This window comes from Rhinopithecus roxellana, chromosome 10, assembly GCF_007565055.1.
Source record: "Rhinopithecus roxellana isolate Shanxi Qingling chromosome 10, ASM756505v1, whole genome shotgun sequence".
Taxonomy (NCBI): domain Eukaryota; kingdom Metazoa; phylum Chordata; class Mammalia; order Primates; family Cercopithecidae; genus Rhinopithecus; species Rhinopithecus roxellana.
Genome location: NC_044558.1, coordinates 45,010,118 through 45,023,944, shown reverse-complemented (window position 1 = coordinate 45,023,944; position 13,827 = coordinate 45,010,118).

The following is a 13,827-nucleotide window of genomic DNA, read 5'->3' as shown; positions in this document are numbered from 1 at the left end:
AAAAAATCAATGAATCCAGGAGTTGGTTTTTTGAAAAGATCAACAAAATAGACCGCTAGCAAGACTAATAAAGAAGAAAAGAGAGAGGAATCAAATAGACGCAATAAAAAATGATAAAGGGGATATCACCACTGACCCCACAGAAATGCAAACTACCATCAGAGAATACTATAAACACCTCTACGCAAATCAACTAGAAAATCTAGAAGAAATGGATAATTTCCTGTACACTTACACTCTCCCAAGACTAAACCAGGAAGAAGCTGAATCCCCAAATAGACCAATAGCAGGCTCTGAAATTGAGGCAACAATCAATAGCCTACCCACCAAAAAAAGTCCAGGACCAGATGGATTCACAGCTGAATTCTACCAGAGGTACAAGGAGGAGCTGGTACCATTCCTTCTGAAACTATTCCTATCAATAGAAAAAGAGGGAATCCTCCCTAACTCATTTTATGAGGCCAACATCATCCTGATACCAAAGCCTGGCAGAGACACAACAAAAAAAGAGAATTTTAGACCAATATCCCTGATGAACATCGATGCAAAAATCCTCAATAAAATATTGGCAAACCGGATTCAGCAGCACATCAAAAAGCTTATCCACCATGATCAAGTGGGCTTCATCCCTGGGATGCAAGGCTGGTTCCACATTCACAAATCAATAAACGTAATCCAGCATATAAACAGAACCAAAGACAAGAACCACATGATTATCTCAATAGATGCAGAAAAGGCTTTTGACAAAATTCAACAGCCCTTCATGCTAAAAACGCTCAATAAATTCGGTATTGATGGAACGTACCTCAAAATAATAAGAGCTATTTATGACAAACCCACAGCTAATATCATACTGAATGGGCAAAAACTGGAAAAATTCCCTTTGAAAACTGGCACAAGACAGGGATGCCCTCTCTCACCACTCCTATTCAACATAGTGTTGGAAGTTCTGGCTAGGGCAATCAGACAAGAGAAAGAAATCAAGGGTATTCAGTTAGGAAAAGAAGAAGTCAAATTGTCCCTGTTTGCAGATGTCATGATTGTATATTTAGAAAACCCCATTGTCTCAGCCCAGAATCTCCTTAAGCTGATAAGCAACTTCAGCAAAGTCTCAGGATACAAAATTAATGTGCAAAAATCACAAGCATTCTTATACACCAGTAACAGACAAACAGAGAGCCAAATCATGAATGAACTTCCATTCACAATTGCTTCAAAGAGAATAAAATACCTAGGAATCCAACTTACAAGGGATGTCAAGGACCTCTTCAAGGAGAACTACAAACCACTGCTCAGTGAAATCAAAGAGGACACAAACAAATGGAAGAACATACCATGCTCATGGATAGGAAGAATCAATATCGTGAAAATGGCCATACTGCCCAAGGTTATTTATAGATTCAATGCCATCCCCATCAAGCTAGCAATGAGTTTCTTCACAGAATTGGAAAAAACTGCTTTAAAGTTCATATGGAACCAAAAAAGAGCCCGCATTGCCAAGACAGTCCTAAGTCAAAAGGACAAAGCTGGAGGCGTCACGCTACCTGACTTCAAACTATACTACAAGGCTACAGTAACCAAAACAGCATGGTACTGGTACCAAAACAGAGATATAGACCAATGGAACAGAACAGAGTCCTCAGAAATAATACCACACATCTACAGCCATCTGATCTTTGACAAACCTGAGAGAAACAAGAAATGGGGAAAGGATTCCCTATTTAATAAATGGTGCTGGGAAAATTGGCTAGCCATAAGTAGAAAGCTGAAACTGGATCCTTTCCTTACTCCTTATACGAAGATTAATTCAAGATGGATTAGAGACTTAAATGTTAGACCTAATACCATAAAAACCCTAGAAGAAAATCTAGGTAGTACCATTCAGGACATAGGCATGGGCAAGGACTTCATGTCTAAAACACCAAAAGCAATGGCAGCAAAAGCCAAAATAGACAAATGGGATCTAATTAAACTAAAAAGCTTCTGCACAGCAAAAGAAACTACCATCAGAGTGAACAGGCAACCTACAGAATGGGAGAAAATTTTTGCAATCTACTCATCTGACAAAGGGCTAATATCCAGAATCTACAAAGAACTCAAACAAATTTACAAGAAAAAAAAAACAACCCCATCAAAAAGTGGGCAAAGGATATGAACAGACATTTCTCAAAAGAAGACATGCATACAGCCAACAGACACATGAAAAAATGCTCATCATCACTCGCCATCAGAGAAATGCAAATCAAAACCACAATGAGATACCATCTCACACCAGTTAGAACGGCAATCATTAAAAAATCAGGAAACAACAGGTGTTGGAGAGGATGTGGAGAAATAGGAACACTTCTACACGTTGGTGGGATTGTAAACTAGTTCAACCATTATGGAAAACAGTATGGCAATTCCTCAAGGATCTAGAACTAGATGTACCATATGACCCAGCCATCCCACTACTGGGTATATACCCAAAGGATTATAAATTATTCTATTACAAAGACACATGCACACGTATGTTTATTGCGGCACTATTCACAATAGCAAAGACTTGGAATCAACCCAAATGTCCATCTGTGACAGACTGGATTAAGAAAATGTGGCACATATACACCATGGAATACTATGCAGCCATAAAAAAGGACGAGTTTGCGTCCTTTGTAGGGACATGGATGCAGCTGGAAACCATCATTCTTAGCAAACTATCACAAGAACAGAAAACCAAACACCGCATGTTCTCACTCATAGGTGGGAACTGAACAATGAGATCACTTGGACTCGGGATGGGGAACATCACACACTGGGGCCTATCATGGGGAGCGGGGAGGGGGGAGGGATTGCATTGGGAGTTATACATGATATAAATGATGAATTGATGGGTGCTGACGAGTTGATGGGTGCAGCACACCAACATGGCACAAGTATACATATGTAACAAACCTGCACGTTATGCACATGTACCCTAGAACTTGAAGTATAATAAAAGAAAGAAAGAAAGAAAGAAAGAAAGAAAGAAAGAAAGAAAGAAAGAAAGAAAGAAAGAAAAAGAAAAACTTTCATTTGTAATTAATTTGTTATGTAAATCATGTTTTAAATCCACCTTTACATTCTGAAATAAACCATGTCAATTCAGTTGGTTAAAGCAATGTTTTCAATCTGTACTCCAGGGAACCCCAGGGCTCTGCAGAGGCCTCTTAGGACAGTGAGAGGCAGAGGTTAAGAGAGAGGGTAAGGGGTTGAAGCTTTAGAGCTCTGCTTCCCTGCCTCAGCTCAATGTTTTTCCTCTCAACTTTCTATGCATTGGGCTTCCATGTAAAATTTTGTTTGGAAAAGGTTTCTGCTGATAAAAATAATAAATAACTTTAAATTTAAGATGTGCACTCTCTTCAACTCAGAAATGCAACTTTTAGAAACTGCAGAAATATTTGCACACATGCTCAGGAATGTATATATCAAGAGCTCCTTTATCATTGTTTTGTAATGACAGTAAACTGGAAACAATCTAATATTCTTCAATAGGGGCACAGTTAAGCAAGCTATACTATGAAATACTGTACAGTTGATAAAAATGCATGGAAAGATCTTTTAGACATGTTAAGCTTTTTAGAGCATTTTTCAATACAATGTGAAGAGCATGGTCCCATTTATGTAAGACAAAGCTGTATATCTGCCTATTATATACATGTAAGTGCTTGGAATAAAGAACTAGAAGGGTGTACATGAACTGTTTCCAGTCATTACCTCTGGGGAGGATAATATGAAGACGTGGGAGGCTGATAAAGAGATACTTTTACATTTTACTCCAACTATTTCTCAGTTTTTGAATGTTCTACTATGAGAATTCATTCAAGTATAACTTGTGTACATTATTAAAGAAATAACTCAGCTTGGAAACCACTGAGTTAAAGCCTGGTGCTAATGAGGCCATGAATATGTGCCTTTTCCCTACTTAGGCAGGTTGGTACCTCATAGAGAAAATCTCTTTGTATGACAAAGACTGCACCCCATGTAACCCCAGCAAGCTCTTGCAACCACACATGGCACTTGACACAATCAAGATCAAGTGAGAGGGTTTGACTGGTTAATTGCCGCCCCCCCGCCGGGTCATAGCATGTGTCATGTTGGTAGGTCTGGTTTCATCCTTTGTTCTTCATTTTAAATAGCTTTATTGAGATATACTGTGCATATCATATGCTTAACCCATCTACAGTATACAATTCACTGGTTTTTAGTATACTCACAGCTGTGAAACCATTACCAAAATCAATTTAGAACATTTTCATCACTCCAAAGAGAAATCCTTCACTTATTAACAATCACTCCTCATCCCTCCCTCCATTCTCCCCAAGCCACAAATTTACTTTCTGTCTCAATAGATTTGCCTATTTTGGACATTTCATGTAAATGGAATAATATAGTATGAGGCCTTTTGGGCCTAGCTTATATCAGTTAGCATAATGTAGCATAATGTCATCCATGTTGTAGCATGTGTCAGTACTTCATTCCTTTTTTATTGCTGGGTAATATTCCATTGTATGGAAACATCACATTGAGTTTATTCATTCATCAGTTGGTGGACACTTGTGCTATTTCCATTTTTTGGCTATTACAAACAGTACCACTATAAGCATTCATGCATAAGCTTTTGTGTGGATGTATGTTTTAATTTCTCTTGGTGATATGTCCAGGAGTGGAATTGCTGGGTCATATGGTGATTCCACTTTTAACATTTTAAGGAACTGCCAGACTGTTTTCCAAAGTGGCAACATCATTTTACATTCCCACCAGCAATTTATGAATGTTCCAATTTCTCCATATCTTCACCAGCACTTATTTCATCTGCCTTTTTAATCATAGTCATCCTAGCTGGTGGGGAGCTGTTGTATACATTATCGTGTTCTTGAGAATGACCACTTGTATGAATTAGGCTTCTGCTCCAATACTACTGCCTATAAACAATCTCAAAATTCACTGGATTGAACCAGAAGCATATATTCCTTCCTTATGGGTTTGCAAGTTAACTGTGGTTCTACTGGGCTTGGCTTGGCAGTAGTTCTGATCTGTTTCATGTGTCTTCATCCTAGGACTAGGCATGCTCTTCTCACAGGGGATCTCAGAACCTCAAGCAGCAAGCAGAAATACTCTGTGGCCTCGGACTGGCACTTGTTACTTCTGCTCTCAAACCTTTGTCCAAAAAGTTCATGTTGCCAAACCCAACTTCAATGAAGCCAGTAAGTAAACAGTGGCTCACAGTGGCAAAAGGCAAGAGTGTATAATTGTATTAAGTAAGGAAGAGTTGGAAACAGTAATCTGGTCTGCTTTACCACTCAATTCTCTGTCCCCAGTTCCATCCTCTTTCTTATTTTCTAGTACTGTTTAGCCATTATGTTATTATTATAAATTGCTGTCATTCAAAATTCCATGTCTCTCAAATCTCAGAAACTCTCTTAATTCCCCAAAGAACTCATTTCCAGACTTCTCCATTTGAGACAACAACTCCTAAATTTAGAATTATTAAAAGCCCAAATGATTAAGAATTAGAGTGTCTTTCTCCCATCAAACCTACTCCTCTTTTGTATCAAATGCTGCTAGCTGTTATGCAATAACACTTTTTTTCTTTCAAAACAAAACCAAAACCAAAATAACAACAACAACAAAAATAAAAAAACACACGATTTTTTTCTGGCAATGTTCTTTCTCCCAGCCTCCCTTACTTGCAGCTGGGGTTGACCCTGTGGTGAAACTCTGTTGTAGACTTCTGGAGAAGTTTGGTTTCCTTTTCATTGTCCTTGACATTGAAGAAAATATGAAACTAGAGGTGGAGTGACCATACTTTAACCATAAGGTGATCATAGCAAGGAAAACCAGATGCAAAGAATTGGGACATAGAATGGAAGAAGGCACGTGAACACTGATAACACATGGAACTCTGACTCAGCTGGCCTACTCACTTCTGGAGTTTTTGTTGTGTCACTATCTTGTTGATAAAGCATCAGTGCCTTTGCATCAACTATCAAGTAATTTACAAACTCTTTAGTGTGGTAATTAAGATGTTCCCAAGTCATCTCTAAACTTCCAACCTTTCATCTCATGATTATTCTTTGATTTGCCACTAACTGCCCACCCAAGATCTATTCTTCATCCTTCCCTGTCCTGCTCTGTGTGCTAACTAGAGGATGATGCCGGTAGCCCAAGTCACCCAGGACCCCTTGCTTGTTAGCTACTTGTTGAGTTTGGCCAATGGGATGCACTGGCATAAGGAAGCAAAAATGGGAAGAGAAAAATTTCAGGACACTTCTTCCCACTGCCCTGCTTTGGTGCTTCCCTTCTGGCAATGGTCACTTGCTTCCTGACCTCAGCTACTACCAGGTAGTTTCTCCTCCAGGGCTCCAAATCTCACTGGGTCTTCAACATGATTTCTTCCCCTTACCCATTAAGCCCTAGAATGATAATGGCTCTCGATTGCTGCCAATATCTAGGTGCCTTAATATCTCTGTTTTGTTCTTATAACCCTGTCCAATCTCTATACATGGTCCTTGCATTCCAGTGCCTTCACAAGAACCATCTGCAGTGAATTGTTTCCAGCTGGCATCTGGGCTTGTATTTCAGCAACTTTTCTCATAATCCTCCCTTTGCTTGAAATCCCTGTCCTCTCATCTCTGTGTCTAGCTGTCCTTCAAGGCCTTCTCAGACACACTCCTCCCAAGTAGCCTTCCTTAATCCCCACAACATGGGAAATCTCTTCTTTCCTTGAACTCACTCAGCGCATACTTGACAGTAATTGTCTTTTTCTGGTTTAAATTATAGTGACTTATGTATATGCAACTCTGGCCAGTTGGTAAACACTTTGAAGTCTGAACCCACATCCAGGTCTGATTTGTTTTTGTTTTTCTTTTTCTCCTCTTTGCTTCTTCCCAACCTTTGCTTCTCTCTCCCAAAAGATTGGCACCAAATGGGTACTGTCTCATTCATTTGCATTACTATTTATTACTACTTACTACTTATTACTGTTTCTTATTAGAACTACAAGAGATACCAGTTATAATCAACATTTTATCAAAAAATAGAAAATTATGGAACAGACTAAAATTTTCCTTTTGGTGATAATGCATTTGTTGCACTTAAAATATACAATAATCATTCACCTATGATACATATATGATAAGTTATTTTATTTTTATTTTAATATTTTAAGGTGATAAATCTGGTTTTCTCCCAGCACTTTTATTGGGTATCATAGGAAAAAAAAACGTATAAGCCAATATTCATCTGTAACTGAGGGTTATCTACCATTATGAGTTAGAATCAGAGGTATAGAGTTATTTCCTAACCCAGTGTTTTTCACCTCTGCTCTAGGAAGTTCTAGGGATTATTTCCAAGAGTGGGAACGGGGGATGATGGGAACCAGTGCCAGGGTAGGAAAACACGAACTATAATTGATGAACTGCTAGAGGCTCAGAGTAGGCAAGCCTGAGAGTTAACAAACTCCATGGGGTTCCAGCCATGGGGTTGTCCACACTTCTGTGAGTTTTATCTACAGGATCTCTAGCAGGTCTTCACAGTTCACAGTGAATATCCGAGAAATATCTTCTCATGCTTCTGGCAAGGGAAAGGGTAAATAACCCATTTTGAAATTTTCAGCAACATTCTGTCTTTAACAAGGCCTGCTCTCAAGAGAAACTATTAACTGGAATCCAATCTACTGGGGTTTTATTAGAGCCTAACCTACTTGAAGGAAGGAAAATATCCAACCCCAGCCTCCTATAGCCATCCTGTTCCACATAACAAGCAGGGGAAAGAAGTGAGAAGTACTCAGTTCAGGGACACAGGCTCACCAAAAAGTGCAACCTGATCATAGGACTATAGAAGACTCTCTCCTCTTCACTTCTTAGGATTACATTACTGAAGGTCTGTCTAGTCACCTCAGTTCCTTATACCCGGTACAGCATGTCCATCTTTCAACAAAAATGGCAATGCACACTAAAAGACAAAACAAACAAACAAACAAAAACAAAAACACACAGTTTGAGTGACTGAACAAGCACCAGAGCCAGAGTCAGAAATGGGAGGAATGTTGGAATTATCAAACGAAAAATTCTTAAAAACTATGATAATTGTGTAGAGGTCTTTAATGAAAAACAGAGAGAGTATACAAGAACAGATTATAATGTAAGCAGAAAGATGGAAATTCTAAAAAAGAATAAAAAGGAAATGCTAGAGATCAAAACACTGTAACAGAAATTAAAAAAAGCTTTTGGTGAGCTCATTAGTAGACTAGACATGACTGAGGAAACAATCTCAGAACTTAAGGATATGACATTAGAAACTTCCAAAACAGAAAAGCAAAGAGAAAATATATACAAAAAACCCAGAACAGAATATCCAAGAATTGTGGGACAACCATAAAAGGTGTAACATACACATAAAGGGAATAACAAAAAAAAGAAAGAAACAGAAGTAATATTTGAAGCAATAGTGACTGGAAATTTCCCCCAAGTATTGTCAGACACCAAACCACAAATCTAGGAAGAGCTCAGTGAACACCAAGAAGGACAAACACGAAAAACCACACCCGAACTCAAAACAAACAAGCAAGAAAAACTACACCTGGCTATAATATATTCAAACATCATAAAATTAGAGATAAAGAAAAAGTCTTGAAAGAAGACAGAGGAAACATTTTACCCATAAAAGAGGGAAGATAATAATTACATCAGACTTCTCAGAAACCATGCAAGCAAGAAGAAAGTGTAATGAAATATTTAGAGCACTGACATAAAAAAAAAAACCCATCAATCTAGAATTCTATACCTTGTAAAATTATTATTCAAAAGTGAAAGAGAAATAAAGACTCATAGACAGACTAAAATTGAGGGAATTTGTTGACAGTAGAACTGCCTTGCAAGAAATGTTAAAGATCTCTTCAAGGAGAAAGAAAATGATATAGCTCAGTATCTCAGATCTACATAAAGAAAGGAAGCACATCAGAGAAGGAATAAGTGAAGGTAAAATAAAAACGTGTATTTTTCTTATTTTTAGTTGATCTAACAGATAACAGTTTCTTCAAAATAACAAGCAACAGTATATTTGCATATATATATATTTACACACATACTTATATATTCTTATGTGTAAACAAAGCAAATGACAGTTGGAGACAATAAAAGGGAGGGAGGAAGGAATTAGGGATGTTTTGTTATTGTAAGGTACTTGTACTACCCATAAAGTGGTATCGTGTTATTTGAAAGTGGACTTGGATTTATTGTAAACATATATTGCAAGTAAAAAAAGTTTAAAAAGTATAATTTATGTGCTATGAAAAGAGACAAAATAGATTCATATAAAATACTCAATTAAAACCATGAAAGGCAGAAAAAGAGTGGGAGACCAAATAGGAACAAAGAAAGGCAACAAATAAAAAGCAGTAACAAATATCATAGATATTATTCCAACCATATCATCAGTAATCACTCTGAACATCAATAGTCTAAATGCACTAATTAAAAGTTCAAAGTGGGTCAAAAAATAAGACAGACCCAAGTATATGTTATCTACAAGAAACCCGCTTTACATATAAAAACATATATTAAAATTAAAGGGATGGAGAAAGATGCACCATACTAACACTAATCACAAGAATGAGGGACTAATTGTATTAATTTCAGACACAGCAGACTTCAGAGCAAGGAAAGTTATCTTTTAAAAGAGAGCATTATATAACAACAAATAGGTCAATTCTCCAAGAAGGCACAACAATTCTTAATGTATATGTGCCTAACAACAGAGCATCAAAATACATGAGGCAAAAACAGATAGAATTGCTTTGTTTGTTTTCTGAAGAACTTCTATACTGTTTTCCATAATGGCTGTACTAATTTACTTTCCCACCAACCATGTGCAAGAGTTACCCTTTCGCTTCATCCTCACAAGCATCTGTTATTTTTTGTCTTTTTGATAACAGGCATTTTAAGTGGGGTGAGATGATATCTCATTGTGGTTTTAATGTGCATTTCCCTGATGATTAGTGGAGTATTTTTTCATACATCTGTTGGCCATTTGTATATCTTCTTTTGAGAAATGTATATTCAGATCATTTGCCCATTTAAAAATTGGATAATTTGTTTTATTGTGATACATTGTTTGAATTCCTTATATATTCTGGTCATTAATCTCTTCAGACAGAGAGTTTGCAGATATTTTCCCCCATTCTGTAGGTTGTCTTTTCATTCTTGTTTCCTTTGCTCGGCAGAAGCATTTTAGTTTGATATAATTCTATTTTATATAAATCTACAGTAATCAAAGCAGTGTAATATTGGTTAAAGAATAGACAGGCAGGGCGCGGTGGCTCACGCCTGTAATCTCAGCACTTTGGGAGGCTGAGGCAGGCAGATCATGAGGTCAGGAGATCGAGACCATCCTGGCTAACACGGTGAAACCCCATCTCTACTAAAAAATACAAACAAATTAGCCAGGCGTGGTGGTGGGCGCCTGTAGTCCCAGCCACTAGGGAGGCTGAGGCAGGAGAATGGCGTAAACCCAGGAGGCGGAGCTTGCAGTGAGCCAAGATCCTGTCACTGCACTCCAGCCTGGGCGACAGAGCAAGACTCTGTCTCAAAAAAAAAAAAAAAAAAAAGAATAGACAGAAAATGGAACAGAATAGAGTCAAGAAATAGACCTACATAAATATAGCCAACTGGTCTTTGACAAAGAAGCAAAGGCAGTACCATGAAGCAAAGATAATCTTTCCAACAAATGGTGCAGGAAAAACTGGATGTCCAAATGCATAAAAGAAAAAAAGAAAGAAAAAAAAAGGATCCAGTGGGACTGCTCTGAAAAGGGAATACTTTTACTGCTGGTGGGAATGTAAATTAGTACAACCACTATGGAAAACAGTATGGTGATTTCTTAAAGAACTAAAAGTAGAACTACCATTTGATCCAGCAATCCCACTACCATGTATTTATCCAGAGGAAAAGAAATCATTATATGTAAAAACATGTGCACACACGTTTATAGCAGCACAATTCGCAATTGCAAAAATATGGAAGCAGTCTAAATGCCCATCAACCAACGAGTGGATAAAGAATATAGACATACACACACCACAGAATACTATTCAGCCACAATAAAGAATGAAATAATGGCATAGGCTGCAACCTGGATGCAGTTGGAGACCATTATTCTAAGTGAAGTAAATCAGGAATGGAAAACCATTATAAGTTCTCACTTACAAGTAGGAGCTGCCGTCGCGGTGGCTCAAGCCTGTAATCCCAGCACTTTGCTAGGCCGAGGTGGGCGGATCACGAGGTCAGGAGATCGAGACCATCCTGGCTGACACTGCGAAACCCCGTCTCTACTAAAAATACAAAAAATTAGCCGGGCATGGTGGCATGCTCTTGTAGTCCCAGCTATTCGGGAGGCTGAGGCAGTTGAATAGCGTGAACCTGGGAGGCGGAGCTTGCAGTGAGCTGAGATAGTGCCACTGCACTCCAGCCTGGGCGATAGAGCGAGACTCCGTCTCAAAAAAACAAAACAAAACAAAACAAAACAAAATGTGGGAGCTAAGCTATGAGGATGCAAAGGCATAAGAATAATATAGTGCACTTTGGGGAACAGGCAGGAAGGAGGGAAGGGTTAAAGGATAAAAGAAAACACATTGGGTGCACTGTACACTGCTCAGGTGACGGGTGCAACAAAATCTCAGAAATCACCACTAGAGAACTTTTCCATGCAACCAAACACCACCTGTTCCCCGAAAATTATTGAAATTACACACACACACACACACACACACACACACACACAATAAATCTAGATACAGACATTATATTCTTCACAAAAATTAACTAAAATAAATCTGTGATTTACTAATAAATGTAAAATGCAAAATAATGAATAATCTGGGCTTTACAAAAATTAAAAACTTTTGCACTGCAAAAGACAATGTCAAGAAAATGAGAAAACAAGTCACACACTGGGAGAAAATATTTGCAAAAGTCACTTCTGATAAAGAACTCCTATTGAAAATATACAAAGAACTCTTCAAACTCAAAAATAAGAAAATAAAAAAAATCCTATTTTAAAAATAGGCAAAAGACCTGACCACAAAAGAGGATATACAGATGGCAAGTAAGCATATGCAAAGATGTTCAACATCATGTGTCATTAGGGAATTGCAAATTGAAACCACAGTCAGATACCACTACACACCTATTAGAATGGCCAAAATCCAAATCTCATAACACCAAAAGCTGGCAAAGATGTGAAGCAACAGGGACTCTCATTCCTTGTTTGTGGGAATGCAAAACGGTAATGGTATAGCTACTGTGGAAGACAGTTTGGCAGTTTTTTACAGAGCTAAACATACTCTTACCAATCCAGCAATTGTGCTCCATGTTCTTTACCCAAAATAATTGAAAACTTATGTTCACACATACACAAAAACCTGGCACATGGATGTTTATAGCAGATTTATTCATAATTGTCAAAATTTGCAAGCAACCAAGATATCCTTCACTTTGTGAGTGGATAAACTGTAGAACATCCAAACAATACAATGTTATTCGGTGCTAAAAAGAAATTAGCTATCAAGCCATGACAAGACATGGAGAAAACTTAAATGCATATTACTAAGTAAAAGAAGCATATCTGAAAAGGATACATATGGTGTAATTCCAACTTTATGAAATTCTAGAAATGGCAAAACTATTAAAACAGTAAAAATATCAGTGGCTGCCAAGGATTAGGTGGGAAGGGAGATGACAGGCAATGCATAGGGATTTTTAGGGCAGCAAAACTATTACTCTGTATGTGACTACGATGGTAGATGCGTGTCATTCTACCTTTGTCAAAACTCGTAGGGTGTATATCAACAAGAGTGAACCCTACTGTAAACTATGGATCTTGGGCAATAATGATATGTCAATGTAGATTCATTGATTGTAATAAACGGTGTCAATGTATATATGGCTAGGGAGGTTGTATATATGTGGAGACACAATATATGGAAACTCTCTGCACTTGCCACTTTATTTTGCTGTGAACCTAAAAGTGCTGTAAAAATAAAGTTCATTGATTTTTCTAAAAAGCCAGTCACATTATAACTTTTGTCAATCATGCATGGATTAAATATTTTATCAATTAAGAATTACATTTGACTGTTCATGACAGAGAATGGCTTGAACCCGGGAGGAAGAGGTTGCAGTGAGCCAAGATCGCACCATTGCACTCCAGCCTGGGCAACAACAGTGAAACCCCGTCTCAAAACAAAACAAAACAACAGCAACGAAAATAGGTTATAAATTCTAATGCACAGTATGAACCTATATTTGTTCACTTAAAGTCCAGAAGGATTAAAATAGTTTTAGAGTTTTCTCTCAGTGGTGTGATAATTGGGGCATTTTTTTCTTTACTTTTCTGTCGCTTGCATTTTCAACAATGCATTTTCTATTACAGTTGTGATAAGAGAAAAAGAACAATAACAATAACTGATCAGAAAAAGAAAGAGATCCTTCTAAAAGCAGTGAAGAATGGATTCTTACAATGTAAGACTGAAAGCTAGGAGACCATGGAGAAAGATAGTGAAGAAATCCAAGTGAGAAGGGGAGGGAGCCCTAACTAAGGCAGTGGGGGTGGGAAGTAGAGTCAAGAAATATTTAGAAGGCAGAATTAGAGGGACTTGGTGATCATTTGATGTGGAAAGAGAAGGATCTAGACTGATTCCTAGCTAAGTGCAATTCCTAGTTAAGAGTGATTAAGAGTGATTGGTAAGAAAAGAAAATCGTTTTGGGGAAAAAATTATGGGCCAGTTTCTATGGCTATGTAACAATTCAC